The sequence below is a fragment of the Gorilla gorilla genome, chromosome 4 (assembly GCF_029281585.2).
Source record: "Gorilla gorilla gorilla isolate KB3781 chromosome 4, NHGRI_mGorGor1-v2.1_pri, whole genome shotgun sequence".
In the NCBI taxonomy this organism is placed as follows: domain Eukaryota; kingdom Metazoa; phylum Chordata; class Mammalia; order Primates; family Hominidae; genus Gorilla; species Gorilla gorilla.
In genome coordinates, this window is record NC_073228.2 from 81,117,212 (window position 1) to 81,137,847 (window position 20,636).

Here is a 20,636-nt window from a genome sequence, read left to right on the forward strand (position 1 = left end):
TCCACACCCCTCAGCGTCCGGGCCACACAGACACAGAACGCAGGAGAGAGACTGACCCACTCACGCACCGGTACTCATAGACGCAGAGACCGAGGCAGAAATGACGGGATTGCCGCAGACCGGCCAGGAGCAGGGACAGACAGCCGCTCCGCAGACTCTGGTGGGACTGGGCTGAGGCCACTCTCGTGTTTTCACCACACCCTCTCTCAACTATAACTACCTAATAAAACTTAAAATTGTTCTATAAATAGATGGGGGGGGGCGCGTTTGTTTGTTTGTTTGTTTGTTTGTTGAGATAGGGGCTTGCTCTGTCCCCAGGCTGGAGTGCAGTGCCGCAATCTCGGCTCATTGCAACCTCCCCCTCCTGGGCTCAAGCAATCCTCCCACCTCAGCCTCCCAAGTAGCTGGGACTACAGGCTTGTGCCACCACTCCCAGCTAATTGATGTATTTTTTGCAGAGACGAGGTCTTGCTGTGTTGCGGAGGCTGGTCTTAAACTTTTGGGCTCAAGCCATCCTCCTGCCTCAGCCTCCCAAAATTCCTGGGATTACAGGCATGAGCCACCACACCTGGTCAATACATGTACTCAAAGGGGGACTTTATCTATTGCTACTCTTAAATGGAAAATTTGTGTCACTTTCATAGGCAATAACAATGAAAGTGAATAGGATAAAAACAAAACAATGTTATTAAATGGTGTTGGATGCTTCCCCACAGAGGCTGTGTAGGATGAGTGCTCTGTTCAAAAACGAGTTTTAGCAAAGTGTGAGGACAGTTTTGCAAACATGTTTCATATTCCAACTCAGTAGACACAATTTTTCACAAAGTAACATTCTTCCTTTTCTGATATTTTCTATTGTATGTTATTCCATCTATTTCATTTTATTTTTTAAAGCACTCAAAGGTGGGTAGAGGCAAGAAGTATAAAAACAGGTGGGGGTCGAGGCTGAGTGGCGGTAGTGAGGGCTCATACCTTCCACTTTTGTGCATGTTCAGATTTAATTTGCAAATTAAAAAGAAGTTGTGTTTTTTGTTCTTTTTTTTTTTTTTTGAGACGGAGTTTCGCTCTGTCGCTCAGGCTGGAGTGCAGTGGCGCGATCTTGGGTCACTGCAAGCTCCGCCTCCCGGGTTCACGCCATTCTCCTGCCTCAGCCTCCCGAATAGCTGGGACTACAGGCGCCCACGACCACGCCCCACTAATTTTTTGTGTTTTTAGTAGCGACGGGGTTTCACCGTGTTAGCCAGGATGGTCTTGATCTCCTGACCTCGTGATCCGCCCGCCTCGGCCTCCCAAAGTGCTGGGATTACAGGCGTGAGCCACCGCACCCGGCCTTAAAAAGAAGTTTTAAAAAAACTAATTTGGATTCAGTATACTAACTTTATAGCTCACTAAGCAGTCACACCCCATAATTGGAAAAACTGTGTGCAAAATACGTAAAGCCCTAACACTGTGCAGAGATTTTACCTGGGCATAATCAGCAGATTGAAAGTGAATGAAGAAGGAAATTGCCTTCCCACTGTAGTTGATTATCTACTGAGGCGGCCACCAAGAACTTCTCCCTGCCCTGTGCACTCCGCCACCCCCACATCCAAAGGTGAAGCCTATTTCCCCTCCCCTTGCATCTGGCCTGGCCTTGTGGCTGTTTTCACCCCTAGAATGCACCCCCACTAGAATGCACCAGAAGCGATGTTCTGGGACTTCCAAGTTAAGACCTCAAGAGGACTAGCAGCTTCTGATTGTTATCATTTGGGATGCTCCTTCTGGAAATGAGCCACCACGTTGTGAGGAAGCCCAAGAAGCAACACAGAAGGACCCATGCGGAGAACTGAGGCCCTGGGCTAACAGCTCCAGCTAAGCTTCTAGCTGGCAGCCAGCAGCAACTGCCAGCCACGTACTTCCTATCCATGCCTATGGCATCACACCACGAAAACACAGGATGACCGGGCGCAGTGGCTCACGCCTGTAATCCCAGCACTTTGGGAGGCCGAGGTGGGCGGATCACGAGGTCAGGAGATCGAGACTATCCTGGCTAACACGGTGAAACCCCATCTCTACTAAAAATACAAAAAATTAGCCGGGCGAGGTGGCGGGCGCCGGTAGTCCCAGCTACTCGGGAGGCTGAAGCAGAAAAATGGTGTGAACCCGGGAGGTAGAGCTTTCAGTGAACTGAGATCGCGCCACTGCACTCCAGCCTGGGCAACACAGCGAGACTCTGTCTCAAAACAAACAAAGAAACAAAAACGGGATTCCCCGTTAAAATTGATTTTTGAAAAAATAGTGAAAAATTATTATCACTATTATTTTTATTTTTATTTTTTTGAGACGGAGTCTGGCTCTGTCACCCTGGCTGGAGTGCAGTGGCACGATCTTGGCTCACTGCTACCTCCGCCTCCCGGGTTCAAGCAAGTCTCCTGCCTGAGCCTCCCAAGTAGCTGGGACTACAGGCAAGCGCCACCACTCCTGGCTAATTTTTATATTTTTAGTAGAGACGGGGTTTCACCATATTGGCCAGGCTGGTCTCAAACCCCTGACCTTGTGATCTGCCCATCTCAGCCTCCCAAAGTGCTAGGATTACAGGTGTGAGCCACTGTGCCTGGCCTGAAAAATTATTTAGTATAAGTATGCCCCAAATAACATGGGACATTCTCATACCAAACAAACAAACAAAAAATCATTCATTGTTTTCTAATTTAACTGGGAGTCCTGTATTTTTATTTGATATATTCAACAACCCTGCGGACTTTCTCTGGCTTCAAGAGAATGCTCAGCCCGGGCGAAGGGCAAAAGAACAATGAGGACAAGTGCCACCCTCTCCAGCCCTTGTTGGGACACTTCCGAGCTGTGCTCGCCCAAGAGCACTGAGCCTCTGCTGCCTGCAGCAGTGACCTGCTGCTCCTTCTTGGCTTTCACCCCTTGATCTCACTTCTCCGCATGCCTGCTGGTGCCTCCTAGGGTTACCTCCCAAAGAAACTCCCAGTACCGAAATTCTTGTCTCAGGGTCTTTTTTTTGAGACGGAGTCTCGTCCTGTCGCCCAGGCTGGAGTGTAGTGGTGCAATCTTGACTCGCTGCAACCTCCACCTCCTGGGTTCAAGCAATTCTCCTGCCTCAGCCTCCCGAGTAGTTGGGACTACAGGCGGGTGCCACCACGCCTGGCTAATTTTTTGTATTTTTTAGTAGAAATAGGGTTTCACTATGTTGGCCAGGACGGTGTGGATCTCCTGACCTCATGATCCATCCGCTTCGGCCTCCCAAAGTACTGGGATTACAGGCGTGAGCCACCGCGCCCGGCCTATTTTAGAACTCAAACCAAGACAGGAAGAGCTGGGTAAACGCTAAGTTTAATGATGGCCGTTATTCCAATTATTCACTCGCATTTCCTCTTACTGTAGAGGAAAATAAACAGGAATGTAATAATCACAGCTAACATTAATTAAGCCCCTACTGGATATGATACATGTTCCAGATGTACTAACTCACTTCTTACCAACAACCGTCTGAAATATCTTTAAGTCCATTTTCCACACAGGGAAACCAAGGCATAGAGAGCCTAAGCAACTTAACATCTCATTGCCAGCAAGCAACAGCAGCAGAATTCACACCTAGAAAGTGGGGCTTAATAAAATGTAAAATTGTTCTATAAATAGATAAAGTGTTATTAAAAAGAAAAATAGAATGAATTTTGAAACGTCAATTGATGTACTTATTTATTTATTTATTAGAGATGGAGTCTTGCTTAGTCGCCCAGGCTGGAGTGCAGTGGCACAATCTCGGCTCACCGCAAGCTCCGCCTCCCAGGTTCACGCCATTCTCCTGCCTCAGCCTCCCGAGTAGCTGGGACTACAGGCGCCCGCCACCATGCCCAGCTAATTTTTTTGTATTTTTAGTAGAGATGGGATTTCACTGTGTTAGCCAGGATGGTCTCGATCTCCTGACCTTGTGATCCGCCCGCCTTGGCCTCCCAAAGTGCTGGGATTATAGGCGTGAGCCACCGCACCTGGCCTATTCATTTTATTTTTAAGACAGGGTGTCACTCTGTTACCCAGGCTGGAGTGCAGTGGTACAATCATGGCTCACTTCAACCTCGAACTCCTGGGCCCAAGTGATCCTCTCACCTCAGCCTCCTGAGTAGCAGGTGGGCACCACTCAGGGCCCATGTGTTCACATATTAGGCCACAGTGCCTCTCCAACCCCCAGAATGAAATCCAAACCCCTTGGCCTGGTCCTCAAGTCTTTCTCTGACCTGGTCATCCCTGCCACCTGCCCTCTCTTCTCCAGCTACCTTGAATCACTTGAAGAATCTCCATGCCTCACAGCTTTCATTGCTGTTACTTCTGCCTTGAACACCCTTCCTCCTTGTCATTCCCACTTTTCAAGTCTCACATCAGCATGCACTGCCTCCTCCAGGAAGCCTCTCAGCACTCACCCCAGAGTCCGTCAGGCTCCTCTAGGTTCCTATGGCCTCCCAGCTGTCCCCTATTTGATCACAAGTGCTGGCTCTGGAAGAGTTGATAGAGGAGCAGACGGCTGAGTGAGAGGCACCATGAGGAGTGGGCGGCTGAGTGAGAGGCACCGTCCAGCCCCGTGGTTAGCACAAAAATCGATAAACCAGCACCCAATGGGCACCTACTGTGTGCAAGGCACTGTTCTCAGTGCTGGGGCTACCCATGGAAGTAGACAGACAAAAATCCCCGCACTAACAGGCCGACTTTCTCCTGGGCAGGCAGACGATAAACACAGTAAGTAGGATGGAGAGCTGGGAGGTGGCCCAAGGAGAGCACATGAGGGAGGATGCTGGGCGTTCGTGTCATTTGCATGGCTATGACAGGGTGCTGCGGGGGCATCGATGTTCCCACCTCCCCATGAGGCCTCCCCTCGCATCCTCCGATACACACTGGCCCCTCCAGCTCCACTTCCCTTTCTTTTTTTTTCTTTTTTTTTTTTTTTTGAGATGAAGTCTTGCTCTGTCGCCCAGGCTGGAGTGCAGTGGCCCGATCTCGACTCCCTGCAACCTCTGCCTCTCAGGTTCAAGCGATTCTCCTGCCTCAGCCTTCCAAGTAGCTGGGACTACAGGCGCCCACCACCATGCCCGGCTAATTTCTGTATTTTTAGTAGAGACAGGGTTTCACCGTGTTGGCCTGGCTGGTCTCCAACTCCTGACCTCAGGTGATCCGCCCGCCTCAGCCTCCCAAAGTGCTGGGATGACAGACGTGAGCCACCACGCCCGGCTTTTTTTTTTTTTTTTTTTTTTTAGACTGAGTTTTGCTCTTGTTGCCCAGGCTGGAGTGCAATGGCATGATCTCAGCTCACTGCAACCTCTGCCTCCCAGGTGCAAGTGATTCTCCTGCCTCAGCCTCCCGAGTAGCTGGGATTGCAGACATGCCCCACCATACCTGACTCATTTTTTATTTTTGGTAGAGACGGGGTTTCTCAGTGTTGGTCAGGCTGGTCTCAAACTCCTGACCTCAGGTGATCCGCCCGCCTCGACCTCCCAAAGTGCTGGGATTACAGGCGTGAGCCACCGCGCCCGGTCCGGCTTCACTTCTTTAAGCACTCACCCTGTGCTAGACAACTGACATTCCGCGTTGTGTTTATTGTTTATTGCCTGTCCCCTCTATGTCAGCTTCCTGAGGCAGTGACTTTGCTCATCGTTGTCCCTGCGGTATCGCCGGTGCCCAACTCAGTATCTAGCACACGGTAAGTACTCAGGGAAGAGTTGTGGAGGATACATTTTGCGGAAGGGGAAACTGAATCTCAAGGAAGGAAGATGATTTGCTCGAGGCCACATGAAAATTAGAAGGCAGGAGAGGGATTTGAGCAGGGTCTGTGGCTCCGAGACCGAGGCTCCTCTCCGGGTGACTCTTCCCGGGATTCTGGCCTCATTTGGACCTCCAGGGCCCCCGACCTGAGCCTGGGGCAGAGCTGCGACCCAGGCGGGCGAGGCTGAGCGGCTAGCTGAGAGTCGCCAGCAGAGGGCGCTGTCTACACGTGTCCGGGCGCAAGGAGGCACCAGTAGGGCTGAGCCTGGGGAGAAAGAGAGAGCGGCGGGTTGTGGGGTGGTGGGGCAGTGGGGCGACAGGATGGGGAGGAGACTGAGGCAGGGGGTGCTGTGGGAACCTACGGGAGAACTTTACCAGCTGGATAAAGGCAGGTTTCCCAGGAGTTTATTTTTTAACTGTATGCTGAAAAATAAATGGGAGGTGGCGTTTGAGAAAGCGAAGTGTGTTCCAGGTGGAGAGAACAGCATGTGTGAAGGCCCAGAGCCGGCCCCCGGATCTTTTCAGAATGTATCTTGGTCAGGGGAGGATGGTCGGCCAGGACACATGCATGGCCCCCTGGAGTCGTGCAGCGCTGGCCTTGGTGAGTCTTCAGGCACAGATTGAGGCGTAAAGGAGGTGCTCCTGCCGAAATTTAATTATGCCCAGGCATGGTACCCCAGCATTTTGGGAGGCCAAGGTGAGAGGATTGCTTGAGGCCAGGAGTTCGAGACCAGCCTGGGCAACATAGTGAGATGCGATCTCTACAAAAATTTTAAAAATTACCCAGGTGTGGTGGCATACACTTGTAGTCCCAGCTACTCTGGAGGCTAAGGTGGGAGGATCACTTGAGCACAAGAAGTGGAGGCTGCAGTGAACTGAAGGGGCCACTGCACTCCAGCCTGGGTGACAGAACAAGACCCTGTCTAAAAAACAAACAAAGAAGTAAATGCCCTAGTCTCAGGTATTCTGTTAGAGCAACACCAAACACACTAAGACACGGAGGAAGGGGCTGGGTGGGCTCCCACAGTCCTGTCCAGCCACTGGGCCCGTGCAGCACAGCACTTCCCGGGTGCATCAGCATTGAGCCTTTCCTGAGTGCTGCTGCCATCTGTCCTCCAGTTATGAAGGGAACAAGAGACCCAGAAGGGGTGGGGCTGGCCCATGGTCTCCCTTGCTCACAGCCCTGGGCTGGAGCCCTTGTACAGAGCTGCCTCCTGGTCAGCCAGGAAAGTCTCACTGGAGGAGGAGGGGTAGGTCAGGCCTCTTCCTGGCCTCAGAACAGGATATGGGTGGGGGATGTTGGTGTCTCCTACACTGGGGCCTGCCCACCTTCTTCCCCCAATGTTCCTCCATCCTGCTCTGAGCGTTGTGCAGAGGACCCTGGACTGTGGGGTTCATCCTTTCCTAGGGAGCTTCCAAGGGCCCACACAGCCTGCTCCCCGCACCCCATGGAGGCGCAATGATAGCAGAATTACTGGCACTGTTAACCTGCTGGAGTTGGAACCTTGGAGTCCTGGAAGGTCAGAGGTGAAGCTGGGGGGCTGGGGGGCTGGGGGGACTGCCTGCACTGGCCACTGCAGTGCAGAGAAGCTGAGGTGACCTCAATCTGAGAGACTGGAGACCAGGGTTGGGTGAGGGTGCATGGGAAATGGGTGGATGGGGACTGGGTGGATGGGGACTAGGTAGCTGGATACTGGGTGGATGGGGACTGAGTGGATGGGTACTGGGTGGATGGGGACTGGGTGGGTGGGGATTGGTGGGTGGGGATTGGTGGATGGGGACTGGGTGGATGGGGACTGGGTGGATGGGGATTGGTGGATGGGGACTGGGTGGATGGGGACTGGGTAGATGGGGACTGGGTGGGTGGGGACTGGGTGGATGGGGATTGGTAGATGGGGACTGGGTGGATGGGGATTTGTGGATGGGGACTGGGTGGATGGGGATGGGTGGATGGGGACTGGGTGGATGGGAACTGGGTAGATGGATACTGGGTGGATTGGGACTGGTGGATGGGGACTGACTGGATGGAAGGAGGGCAGGGGGCCAGGTGGGGCCAGGCAGCCTGCCTGCTCTGCTGAGCAGCCTGGACCCAGGGGCTGCCTCTCCCAGGCCTCAGTCTCATCGTCTATAGAATGGAGTTTCCAGAGATGGTCTGAGGTCCCTTCCAACTACCTGCAATGTGCTGGGTCCCAGGTCCACAGGAAGGACTGGTTCCTAGGGTCTTCCTTCCCAGCAAATTGTCCCTCCTGCTTCTGGCAGCAAAAGCTTCCCAGGATAATATTATCAATAGTAATATTGTCCCCCCCTCCTCCTCTGCCTCTTCTTGTGTTTCTATATTCCAGGAACTTTCCTAAATGATTCATTTATTTATCAAATAATTTAATCCCCCACAATCCCATGAGTAAGAGACATTTACTGATCCCTTTTTATAGTTGAGGAAACAGACTCAGGGAGGGGAGGTGACTTGCCAGAGCCACACAGCTGGCAATCTGGCTCCTGTACTTCCACATCCCTGAGGTCACTTTAGTGCCCCCGCCGCATGCCAGGGATAAAGAGACCCAAGACCTTACCGCAACTCATGGAGACCTATGTGGCTGCATGTGTCACCCCCAGGCAGAGTGACTTGAAGGGCCCAGGGAGGGGCCTCTTTTCATCCTGGGGACTGCCAAGCCCTGGAGTCCAGCTGGGCACGGGCAGTCAGCCTGGGCTGGGGGATGGTGCCTGGCTGCTAGGATGCTGGTCCTAGCATGGCAGGCATGGGTTAAAATCCCAGCTGTGCCACTTTCTGGTGTGTGATTCCAGGCACGTGACCTTTCTGCTTTGTGCCTCAGTTTCCCCTTCTGTGGAACGGGGATAATAGCAACACCTCTTTTATAAGGCAAGGTGGTTGTGAGGATTCAGTGAAGCAATACACGAAAGCACTTGCCTGCTTGGTCCCGTGGGTTCTCCATGGGATAGGGAACCCATGGAAGCCACGCCCAGCTAATTTTTTTGTATTTTTTTTAGTAGAGACAGGGTTTCACCATGTTGGCCAGGCTGGTTTCAAACTCCTGACCTTGAGTGATCCACCCACTTCAGCCTTCCAAAGTGCTAGGATTACAGGCCTGAGCCACGGCTCCTGGCTGTTTGTTTTTTGAGACAGGGTCTCACTCTGTCGCCCAGGCTTGGGGGCAGTGGTGCTATCATAGCTCATTGCAGCCTTGATCTCCTGGGCTCAAGTGATCCTCCCACTTCAGCCTCCTGAGTAGCTGGGACTACACGTCCACACTACCATGGCTGCCTAGTTTTTTATTTTGTAGAGGGGGGATTTCACCATGTTACCATGGTCTTGAACTCCTAAGCTCAAGTGATCCACCCACCTCGGCCTCCCAAAGTGCCGGAATTATAGGCATGACCCGCCATGCCCAGCCTGAATGGCCACTTTTGATGGAGCACTTACTATGTGTCGCTAAACCCCTCTGAGCCTCAGTTTCCTCCTTTGTAGGTGGGACTTGCTCAAGGACTCACTGCTGGCCTTGGGGAGCAGAGAACTCAGGTCTTTGTGATTCCGAAGTCCAGGTTCTTCCACCTGCAACTGCAGTTTCCAGAATTGGTCCCACCCCAGGAGGATCAGCCAGGTGATATGAGATCCTGCTCGGGGCTGTGAAAAGGGAATGGGAAGTCAGGGCACCCTGCCTGGTCCCACACTGATCCACCTGGGGTACCCATCTGAGACATAGGGGTGGAGACCAGACTGGATGATGCAAATGGCATGTGGCATTGATCATTGGCCCCTCACCCTGGCCACGGCCTCTAGGTGGGCAGAGTGCACTCCCTGTCTCTTGACTCTGGGCTCAGCCATGTAACTTGCTTTGGTCAATGGGATAGCAGTGGCTATAACAAGACCAAAGGCTTGAGGTGCACTTCCACAGTGGAGCTGTCTTCTTGGCTTCTGCTGTGAGAAGACTGTCGCCCTGAATGGCTGCCGGCCCTTCAGCCTCGCCCCGCCAAGAGACACATGGAACAGCCAGGGCCCAGCCTAGAGCCTGTATCCCAGCCTAGCCTGAGGCAGAGCCACCCAGCCAAGACCAACTGACCTTCAGCTAACCTGCAGATGCATCAGGGGGAATTAAATGATTGTTCTAAACCACTGAGTTTTGGGGTGGTTTGTTATGTGGCATTATTGCAGTGATAGCTAATACAAGCCTGGTATCACTCTACAACTCTTGGACTCTGAGCTGCATTTATGTCCTGAATCCATCACTTACTGAGAATCAGGTCTTTATTATTATTATTAATTTTACTCCATCAATTTCAAGTTTTCCATAAGAGACATAGACAATGTAAAGGTCAAAGATTTTGGGCGACAAAACAGAGATAACTACAAAACCTCTGGCAAACAACAGTTGCTACCTTTGCACCAAGCCGAGCTCTGAGCTTCCTGACAGGCATGGCAAAGAGAGGAAGAACATGCACTACTCATATGCTGGGGAGCATTAAGGTCCTACGGGCTGCGTCCCATGGGCTGGCGACCTCCCACTGGGGCCCTCTTCACATTGCTGTGGGATCCCAGCATTTTCCCCAACTTTCCTCCTTCCAGACCCTGCTCCAGTATCACCCCAACTTGAAGCCTTCCTGGCTGTTAGAATTTCTTACAGCAGATTGCCTCTGTCACTCATTAGTTCACCCCGTATCTGCTGGCATCAACCTCTGTTGTGCTTAGAAAAGACTTATAGAGGCCGGGCGTGGTGGCTCACGCCTGTAATCCCAGCACTTTGGGAGGCCGAGGTGGGTGGATCATGAAGTCAAGAGATTGAGACCATCCTGGCCAACATGGTGAAACCCTGTCTCTACTAAAAAAATGCAAAAAAATTAGCTGGGCGTGGTGGCGGGCGCCTGTAGTCCCAGCTACTTGGGAGGCTGAGGCAGGAGAATCACTTGAACCCGGGAGGCGGAGCTTGCAGTGAGCTGAGATTGTGCCACTGCACTCCAGCCTGGCGACAGAGCGAGACTCTGTCTCAGAAAAAAAAGAAAGAAAGAAAAGAAAAGATGTATTGAGGCTGGGCGCGGTGGCTGAAGCCTGTAATCCACCAAGGCGGGCGGATTGCCTGAGCTGAGGAGTTTGAGACCAGTTTGGGCAACATGGTGAAACTCCCGTCTCTACTAAAATACAAAAGAAATTAGCCAGGCATGGTGGCATCCGCCTGCAGTCCCAGCTACTCGGGAGGCTGAGGCAGGAGAATGGCTCGAACCCAGGAGGTGGAGGTTGCAATGAGCCGAGATTGCGCCACTGCATTCCAGCCTGGGCGACAGAGCATGACTCCATCTCTAAAAGAAAAGAAAAGAAAAGAAAAGAAAGGACTTGGCTGGGCACGGTGGCTCACGCCTGTAATCCCAGCACGTCGGGAAGCCAAGGTGGGCGGATCATGAGGTCAGGAGATCGAGACCATCCTGGCTAACACAGTGAAACCCCGTCTCTATTAAAAATACAAAAAAATTAGCCAGGTGTGGTGACGGGTGTCTGTAGTCCCAGCTGCTCGGGAGGCTGAGGCAGGAGAATGGCGTGAACCCAGGAGGTGGAGCTTGCAGTGAGCCGAGATTGCACCACTGCACTCCAGCCTGGGCGACAGGGCGAGACTCTGTCTCAAAAAAAAAAAAAAAAAAGAAAAGTGAATAATGAATAAGTGAATGAATGAGGAAATGAATTTACAGATGGGGAAGTGAATTAATGAAGTTAAAAGCAAGTACATGCAAGAAAGTGTTTGTTTACCTGAGTCTGATTAGGGGAAGGAGCCCTGAGTGGAGGCACTGTCGTTTGAGGTGGTCTTGCCTATACATTTGTAAAGAATGCTTGAGAAGTTTCTTGAGGGGTTCTGGGAGCTGAGGATCACATAAGAATTCTAGCTGAGAACAATTTGTCAGCTGTCACAGTGCAGAGCATGATGGTTGGACTCAAATGCCGCCAAGCAGATGACAGGGACACTTTCCACCTAGTTCAGGAACATAAGCTAAGGCACTTCAGGGAGGTTTTTTTGTTTGTTTGTTTTTAATTTTTTTGAGACAGGGCCTCACTCCGTCACCCAGGCTGACTGCAGTTGTGCGGTCTTGATTCACTGCAGCCTGGAACTCTTGGGCTCAAGGGATTCTCCCACCTCAGCCTCCTCAGTAGCTGGGATCACAGGCTTGCACCACTATGCCGGCTAATTTTTTTAATTTTTTTCCAGAGAGGGGGTCTTGCTTTGTTGCCCAGGCTGCTCTCAAACTCCTGGCCTCAAGTGGTCCTTCCACCTCGGCCTCCTAAAGTGCTCAGATTACAGGCGTGAGCCACCGTGCCCAGCTGGGGAGTATTTTTATGTCCCCAAAATGCAGGATCTGCCTCCAGTTGATTTATCTTTAGTGAATAAGGATGAAAATGCTATCTATTTCCTGGAAAATTCTCTTGGCCTTCAACCAAAAATGGTTAAAACAGATCTTGAAGAAGAGCTAGTTGAGTGGGGCAAAATGGGAGCCTATGGTCACGAAGAAGGCAGCATCCTTGGGATACAGAGATGAGAGTATTGTAGGCCTACAGAAGGACTATAGGAGCCTACGAGAAAGAAATAGCCCTAGTGAATGCGCTGACCGTTAATCTACATCTTCTACTGTTACCCAGGGTCTCACTCTGTTGTCCAGGCTGGAGTGCAGTGGCACAATCACAGCTCACTGCAGCCTCAACTTCCCAGGCTCAGGTGATCCTCCCATCTTAACCTCCCAGGTAGCTGGGACTACAGGCACACACCACCACGCCAGACTAACTTTTGTATTTTTTTGTAGAGATGGGGTCTTGCCATGTTGCACAGGCTGGTCTCGAACTCCTTGGATTACAGGTGTGAGCCACCGCGCCCAGCCTTAGTCCAGTTATTGTTTAAGCCTATACCAAATGGTATAAAATTCTTATAGAAGCCAAAGCTTTCTCTTTTAATCATTATACTATTGAGTCACAGCTACGACTCCATGGAGTTAACATTGAGGAAAGGGGATTATAAAGCCAAGACGGGGGAAGAAACCTTAAGAATAAAGGATATTGGCCGGGCGCAGTGGCTCATGCCTGTAATCCCAGCACTTTGAGAGGCCGAGGCCGGTGGATCACCAGAGGTCAGGAGTTTGAGACCAGCCTGGCCAACGTGGTGAAACCCCGTCTCTACTAAAAGTACAAAAATTAGCTGGGCGTGGTGGCAGGCGCCTGTAATCCCAGCTACCCTGGAGGCTGAGGCAAGAGAATCGCTTGAACCTGGGAGGTGGAGGTTGCAGTGAGCTGAGATCACGCCATTGCACTCCAGCCTGGGGGACAAGAGAGAGACTTCGTCTCAAAAAAAAAAAAAAAAAAAAATTAGCTGGGTGTGGTGATGCATGCCTGTAATCCCAGCTACCCAGGAGGCTGAGACAGGAGAATCACTTGAACCCAGGAGGTGGAGGTTGCAGTGAGTCAAGATAGCGTCACTGCACTCCAGCCTGGGTGACACAGCAGGACTCCATCTGAGAAAAAAAAATAAATAAATAAAATAAAATAAAGGATATCCCTGAAGCAATTGAGAAGGGAGGAGGCTCAATTACAGCAATCCTGTTCAGTGGGCTGCATTTTTATACTGGGCAGCTCTTTAATATACCTGCTACCACGAAAGCTGGACAAGTGAAGAGATGTTTTGCTGGCTTGATCTAGCATGTACAGTTGGAAATGCTGAACTCACTTACATGACAGAGAGTTGACTTTGCCCACTGGTGTTCCCACAATAATTTGAACGCAGGAGCAGGAGGTCTGGCAGGTACTTTTTCCATGAAAAGCATGCCCGTATGATTAAAGCTGTGCTGGTGGGGTGGTTTGGCTGTGAACTCAGCACCAGATTTGAGATGGATAACCAACTGCAGTTAATCCCTGGGGTTAGTGGATTCCAAATTTCAAATCCTCCCATTTTGTTGGTCTGTTTCTTACAGTTTAGAGATCTTTAGGCAGGCAGCGATTAAAGCATTGTGGAGAAAATCTATTTTGCTGACTGGTTATCTGGAATACCTGATCTAGCACTGCTATGGCAAAAATAAAGCAGAATCTAAGAAGCCAATGGTGACCTGGAGGTGACCATTACTCCATCCCATATGGAGGATCAGGGCTGCCAGCTGACACTAACATTTTTCTGTTCCAAAGAAAGATGTTTTCCAAGAGGTAGAAAAAAGAGGAGTGGTTTATGACAAGTGGAATCCAAATGTCATTCAAGTGGCTCCAGTTCCTTTCTATCATTCTTTCCACGATGTTTATAAATTTATCAATCTGGGCTGGGTGCGGTGGCTCACACCTGTAATCTCACCATTTTGGGAGGCCGAAGCCAGAGGATCACTTGGGCCTAGGAGTTTGAGAACAGCATGGACAACACAGTGAGACCCTGTTTCTACAAAAAAACAAACAAAAAAAAGTATTTTTAATTAGCCAGGCATGGTGGCACACACCTATAGTCCCTGCTACCCAGAAGGCTGAGGCAGGAGGATCACTTGATCCCAGGAGATCAAGGCTGCAGTGAGCTGTGATGGCACCACTGCACTCCAGCCTGGGCAAGAGTGAGACCCTGTCTCCAAAAAAAAAAAAAAAAAAAAAAAAATTATCAATCTGTACTTTACTCTGCAGAAACAAAAATTAGCAGTGTTTTCTAGAACAATTTAAGCAAATTATACTGAAAGCTGATGTGTTTTTTTTTTTACCATTATTCAATTTTTAGTTATTGAAAGTATTTTACAATTGATTGCATGTAGCTGGCAGTAAGTAATATACTTTACAGAAAAGAAAAATAAGTAAATGAAACAACAAGTAAGACTAAGGAGTGATGGGGGGGCTAAGGAAATTGCTTTTATTTTATACAGGTTTATTGAAAACCACCTGTACTTATCCCTGAGAGAGGATGCAGATAAGGCCCCTGCTTATTAGAAGCACAGGTCTGATGGGGGGAGGCAGATCCAGACCCAGCCAATCATGGCTGAAGGTGATCAGTGCTGTGACAAAGGAGTCCCAGGGACTGAAGGGCCCAAGAAAGCCCCAGTCCATCCTGGAGGTCAGGGAAAGCTCCCTGGGGATGGAAAGAAATGGGTTGTATAGGAATTTGCCAGGAGAAGAGGCGGGAGAAGATGGAGCAACATGAGCAAAGGGTGAGGAATGAGAAGAACTAAGCAAATGTGCAGGAGAAATAAATGGAGCTTCTAGAAATTTAACATCTAGTAACATATTAAAAACTCAATGGAGAGTTTAAACGACAGTTTAGACAAAGCTGAATAGAGAATTCATGATCTGGAAGATGGATTTGAAGAAATTATCCAGAATTCAACCCAGAAAGAAAAATAAATGGAAAATGGGGGCGGGGGGGGGAAAGAAGAATTCAACCTGAGAAAGCTGAAGGAGGAGGAGGAGGAGGAGGAGAAGGAGGAGGAGGAGGAGGAGGAGGAGGAGGAGGAGGAGGAGGAGGTGGCAGCAGTAGCAAGGAGAAGGAGAAGAAGAAGGAGGAGGAGAAGGAGAAGGATGAGGAGGAGGGAGAGGAGAAGAAGAAGAAGACAAAGAAGAAGAGGAGGAGGAAGAGGAGGAGGAGAAAACAAAGAAAAAAAGTGGTTAGGAGCCAGGGAGAATACAACAGGAAGATCTAACATAGGTAGCAGTTCCAGACAGAGAAGGGAAAACGAGACAAATGCAATATTTGAAAACATAAAGTCTCACATTTTTTCCCATATCTAATAAGCACCACCAAATGCATAGATTCTAGAGATCCAATGAATCCCAAGCAAGATAGGTAGGAAGAAATTCATGTCTGGACATATTGTAGTGAAAATATAGAACACCAAAGTCAAAGAGGAGATCCTAGAAGCAACCAGAGAGAAAGCAGAGGAGATTCTTTAAGTGTTTCAGTGTTGCAACAGTGAGATATTCAAAGGCAGGGAGTATAGGGAAATGGGGCTCTAGTAGAGCCAATTATTAAGGGTGATTTTGAGCCAGAGGAGTGATACGATGAGATCTGTGTTTCAGAATCTGAGCATGGAAAGCCAAGTGCGCTGCTCAAACCTGTAATCTCAGCACTTTGGGGGGCCAAGGTGTGTGGATCGCTTGAGACCAGGAGTTTGAGACCAGCCTGGGCAACAGAGTAAGAGACGCTGTTTCTTTTTCTTTTCTTTTTTCTTTTTTTTTTTTTGAGACAGAGTTTCACTCTGTCACCCAGGCTGGAGTGCAGTGGCATGATCTCGGCTCGCTGCAACCTCCACCTCCCGGGTTCAAACGATTCTCCTGTCTCAGTCTCCCAAGTAGCTGGGACTACAGGTGCCCACAACCAGACCTGGCTAATTTTTGTATTTTTAGTAGAGACAGGGTTTCATATTGGCCAGGCTGGTCTCAAACTCCTGACCTTGTGATCCACCTGCCTTGGCCTCCCAAAGTGCTGGAATTACAGGTCTGAGCCACCGTGCCTGGCAAGAGACGCTGTTTCTACGAAAAAATAAACAAAAAAAATTAGCTGAGCATGGTGCCATGTACCTATAGTCCCAGCCATTTGAGAGGCTGACGTAGGAGGATCACTTGGGCCCGGGGGGTCGAGGCTACTGTAGCCTAGTGTGCAGACTGGAGTGATGGAGTGAGACTCTGTCTCAAAAAAAAAAAAAAAGAAAAGAAAAGAAAGATGCAGTTCTACTCAGCATCATCTGATTGCTACCCTGTAGAAGTGCAGCCCCAGAGTTCTGAGCTTCTGATATCCCAAAAGAAATGGAAACAGGTGGCCCCTGGATGAAGGAGGAGGTCAGGGGTGGCTGGAAGGCAGGTCCTGGGGAGTGGAGGGGCTGGAAGAAGACGGAGGGGGAAGGTGTGGTAGACACTATTATAATAGCTGACTGACCCTTGTGTACCATTCCCAATTCCCCTCTTCCCTGCTGCTTTCCACTGTGGAGGCTGGAAAAGAGAAACTACTTACCTTCTCAGCCTTTGTTGCAGCTGGGAGTGACCATGTGACACAGTTTTGGCCAATGACATCTAAGGAGTCTCATTAGATCTCATTATGTGTGTGTGGCAGGGGTGGGGGTGGGGGGTGAGGGGGCGGGGTGCCTGGGAAATTATTGACAAAAGTGACAAATGCTTTCAATTAACCCTGAAAGTAACCATTCCTTTTCCTTTCTGTCTTAAATGCGGAGGCAGATGCAACGCCAGGAGCAGCATCAGCCACGCTGTAAACAACGGGGAAACGCCAAGCGCATTACAGAGGAGGTCAGCCCTGCCATCACTGGGCTGGGGAAACAATGCCAGCCATGGCTGGTCTCCAGGTTCACAGTGATAGGGGAAATAAACCCTTATTTGTCTAAGCCATTGTGATCTGTTTTCCTTTTTTTTTTCAGCCACTTTACAGAAAAAGGGATATTTGTTAAAATTCAGAAGGGGAGAGAAAAGGAGAGACTGCGCAGGTTGAGACGGTGGTGGGTAAATGTCAAAGAGAGAGAGACTTTGTTTGCAGGTGGCAGGGGCCTGAGCACGATTTTGTCACAATAGCAGATTGAGCACAGGATGTGCCAGGCACAGCGCTTTATACTGATCGACGCGTTTTAAAAATATTTTGTAGGCCGGGCGCGGTGGTTCACGCCTGTAATCCCAGCACTTTGGGAGGCTCAGGCGGGCGGATCACGAGGTCAGGAAATTGTGACCATCCTGGCTAACACGGCGAAACCCCGTCTCTAGCAAAAATACAAAAAATTAGCCAGGCGTGGTGGCACGCGCCTGTAGTCCCAGCTACTCGAGAGGATGAGGCAGGAGAATCGCTTGAACTCGGGAGACGGAGGTTGCAGTGAGCTGAGATCGCTCACTTGAGATCGCGCCACTGCACTCCAGCCTGGGCGACAGAGCGAGACTCCGGCTAAAAAAAACAAAAAAAAACAAAAAAACAAATTTGTAGAGACGGGGGTCTCACAATGTTGACCAGGCTAGTCTCGAACTCCTGACCTCAAGCCGTCCTCAGGCCCGGCCTCCCAAAGTGCTAGGATTAAGGCCTGAGCCACCGCGCCCAGCAGAACGCATTTAGTTCTCACTGCAACTTTCTGAGGCAGGCTGTGCTGTTATCCCCACCACACAGAGGGAACTGCGGTGCTCTTCTTAGACAAGAAAAGCGCCAGCCAGCAGGTGGTGAGGCAGGATTTGAACTCGAGCACACGGAGCCCATCCAGTCCCGATGGACTGACTCCGTCAGCGGAGGAGGGGGCGAGTCGTTTGGTGAACAATGAGTGTCTCAGGGTCCCGAGTGTGAGGTGGGGCGTCTGACGTGTCGCGGGGTCCTGCCTGGCCGTGTCCGGGCCGAGGCAGGGGAGGACGGTCCGCGGCAGGGCAGCCAGCACTGCTCTCCCTGAGGGCCAGGGCTGCGCGCGCTGCGCGGTCTGTGCGTGGGATACGCCGGGCCCCGCCTCGCCTTCCCGCCCCGTCTCCCAGTCCTCCGCCCTGGCCCTGCCATAGGGAGCCCGGCCCGGGGGTTCTGCGGCTGCCGCAGCCCTGACAGGGGCCGGGGACGTGGAGGGAGCGGGCCGGCGCTGGCGCAGCCGCAGAACTGTGCAGGAGAGAGAGACTGTGACCCCGGGGGCCCTCTCTGAGTCTTGGTTTCTTCCTCCGTGAAATGGGGCTTGAGCAGCGCCTCCTCGACGGGGAAGAGGGCCCGCAGAGACAGCGCGCCAGAGAGTCTAGGGCAGCGCAGGGAAGGAGCCTGTGGATCCCTCCCAGGCCCATCCCACCGCCGATCCCGCCCAGGGGCGGCCCAGAGCATTTCCTGAAGGGCCTCAGGAAATACCAGGCCCCCGCCCCCAACCCTCCCGCCACCCCCGCCGCCCCCGCCCGTCCGCCCGCTAGCGTCCAGCTCCCTGGCCGCCCCTCCCCCGCCTCCTTCCGGCCGGGCCCCTGCTCGCATCTTGGCTTGCTGAGGCTGCGGGTCTTGGCCGGGCCTTCGAGAATCCCCCGCCGCCTCCCCTTCTGGATGTATCTGCGCCGCCTCCTTTCTCCCTCCCCTTCCTTCCAGCCCTTCATTCCCTCGGGGCGGGCAGGCCGGCAGGCCCCGCGCAAACCTGGGGAAAGGTAGGTGGAGGGTGCGGGGTCCGATAACTGGCAGCCACACCCAGTAGGCCAGGCAGCTGCAGGAAAGAGGTTAAAGGAGTTGGAAGAGATTCTGGGAACTCAGGAAAGGAATCAGGGAAAGCTGCCTGGAGGAGGCGACATTTAAGTTTGGACTGGAAGAGCAAGGCGGGTCAGACAATAATTCATGTATTTACCAAGCATTTATCGAGCACTTACTGTGTTCAAGACCCTGGGGTTGGGGCAGGAGGCAAGATAACTGTGTCCTTATGGGTTTTGCAGTAGGGAAAACAGTGAAGGCAACCATCTCACAAACTGCTGGAGTTGAGACCACCAGAGGGGACAATAGAATGTTAGTTCCATTTGATCAGTGAGACCAGAGAGGACTGGGGTGAAATTACTTTCCCACAGTCACAAGTAGTAGAACTGGGATTCGAACGTGTGCTACTGTAACATGAGCCCCTAACCACAGGAGTCTCTGTGGCTTTTCAAAGCAGACACGCTGCTGCACACAGGAGCAGCTGCCAGCCTGCCTTGCAGCAGCCATGGCCATGCTGCAGGGCCCACCCGGGGCAGGTGCTGGCAGAGGGGACAGCCAGCCACTGGTGGGAGATCTTGCCCTGGGAGAGGCAGCAGCGGAAATTGCTGTGGGATGGTGGAGGCTGTGGTGGCCATGATGTGGTTGCTTCGGGGCCCCTGTGGTTCCAACCGGGGCACTGTGCCTGCCTTCTGTGGCTTCTTCACCCACAGAGAGCCCTCATTGGGGCCATGTCCTGCTTCCTGGAGCTGAGATTGAGTCTGGGAGCCCAGGTGGAACCCTTCTCACTCTCTGGGGACCTCCCACCCTTTATCTCCTGGGAGGCTGGGCTAGCATTCCTGCTTTATAGAAGAGGAAACCAGGGTCAGAGAGGCATGATGGCTCGTCCAGGGCCACACAGCAGAAGGCCTGTGTCTGCTCAATGACTGAAGATACGCGGCTCTTTTCTTGATTCTCCATTCATTCGTTCATTCACTCACTCACTGTAACACATGCACACATCCTCTGGGTACTCACTATTCCATTGCACAGCAACCTGAAGGCTTCCAGCTAAGCTTGAGCACCTGAGGACCAGCGACTCTGCCTGGGGGCTTCATCCAGCAGCTGCAGCCTGCTGGCCCCTGCCCCAGAAGGCCACCGTAGTGCTAGAGTAGGCTGTAAAGTGCTATCGCCCAAGGTTCCCCAACTGTCCATAGCGTTATGTGCTCATTCCCATACCCTTTGTTGGCTCCTTCCCTTCCCTGTATCGTTTTCCTGACAACCTAAAGGTGATTCTTGGGATCTCATTCAAGCCAAAAACCTTGCACTGGAATTTTTTTCCAGACTGGGCTTCTGAGGGTAGCAAATGAAGACATTCATTTATTCAGTCTTCAAACACGATTGACCTAACCTGAGCCTGCCCCATGCTGGGCTCTGGGGATGTGGGCATGATTCATAGGCATTTTCTGGCCTCCAGAGCCCCTTGCTTGATGGAAGAGGCAGGAACAGCTTCTGATGATTCTAACCCAGTGTGGTTAATGACGTGACCACATCTCCAGGGAGAATGACCCCTTCTGCCTGGGAGGTCAAGCGGCATCTCCAAAGATGTTCCCTTCCAGCTTGGCTTTGAAGGATGAGGAGGTGTTCCCCATCGGGACCAGGGGGCTGGGGAAATGGCATTCTTGGCAAAGAGAACAGCATGTGCAGACCAGGAGCAGGAGCAAGGAGGGGCTGACAGATGGTGGCACTAGGGACGTTGGCAGGGTCAGACTATGCCAGCCTTGAAGGCCAGGG

At 51.5% G+C, this 20,636-nt stretch overlaps 1 long non-coding RNA gene and 1 pseudogene across 2 annotated transcripts; both read left to right on the forward strand.

The window, feature by feature from the left end:
• The first annotated feature begins 5,429 nt into the window (after window positions 1-5,429).
• On the forward strand, window positions 5,430-17,085 carry LOC129533360 (uncharacterized). 2 transcript variants are annotated; one of them, XR_008679525.1, is made up of 5 exons: window positions 5,430-5,695; window positions 6,230-6,358; window positions 7,166-7,277; window positions 9,242-9,374; window positions 16,922-17,085. It is a non-coding gene; the product is annotated as an uncharacterized lncRNA (long non-coding RNA). The 2 variants fall into 2 exon arrangements; XR_010133854.1 differs by having other exon boundaries at window positions 6,230-7,277.
• On the forward strand, window positions 11,443-14,739 carry LOC129533352 (kynureninase-like; annotated as a pseudogene).
• Window positions 17,086-20,636: the final 3,551 nt, after the last annotated feature.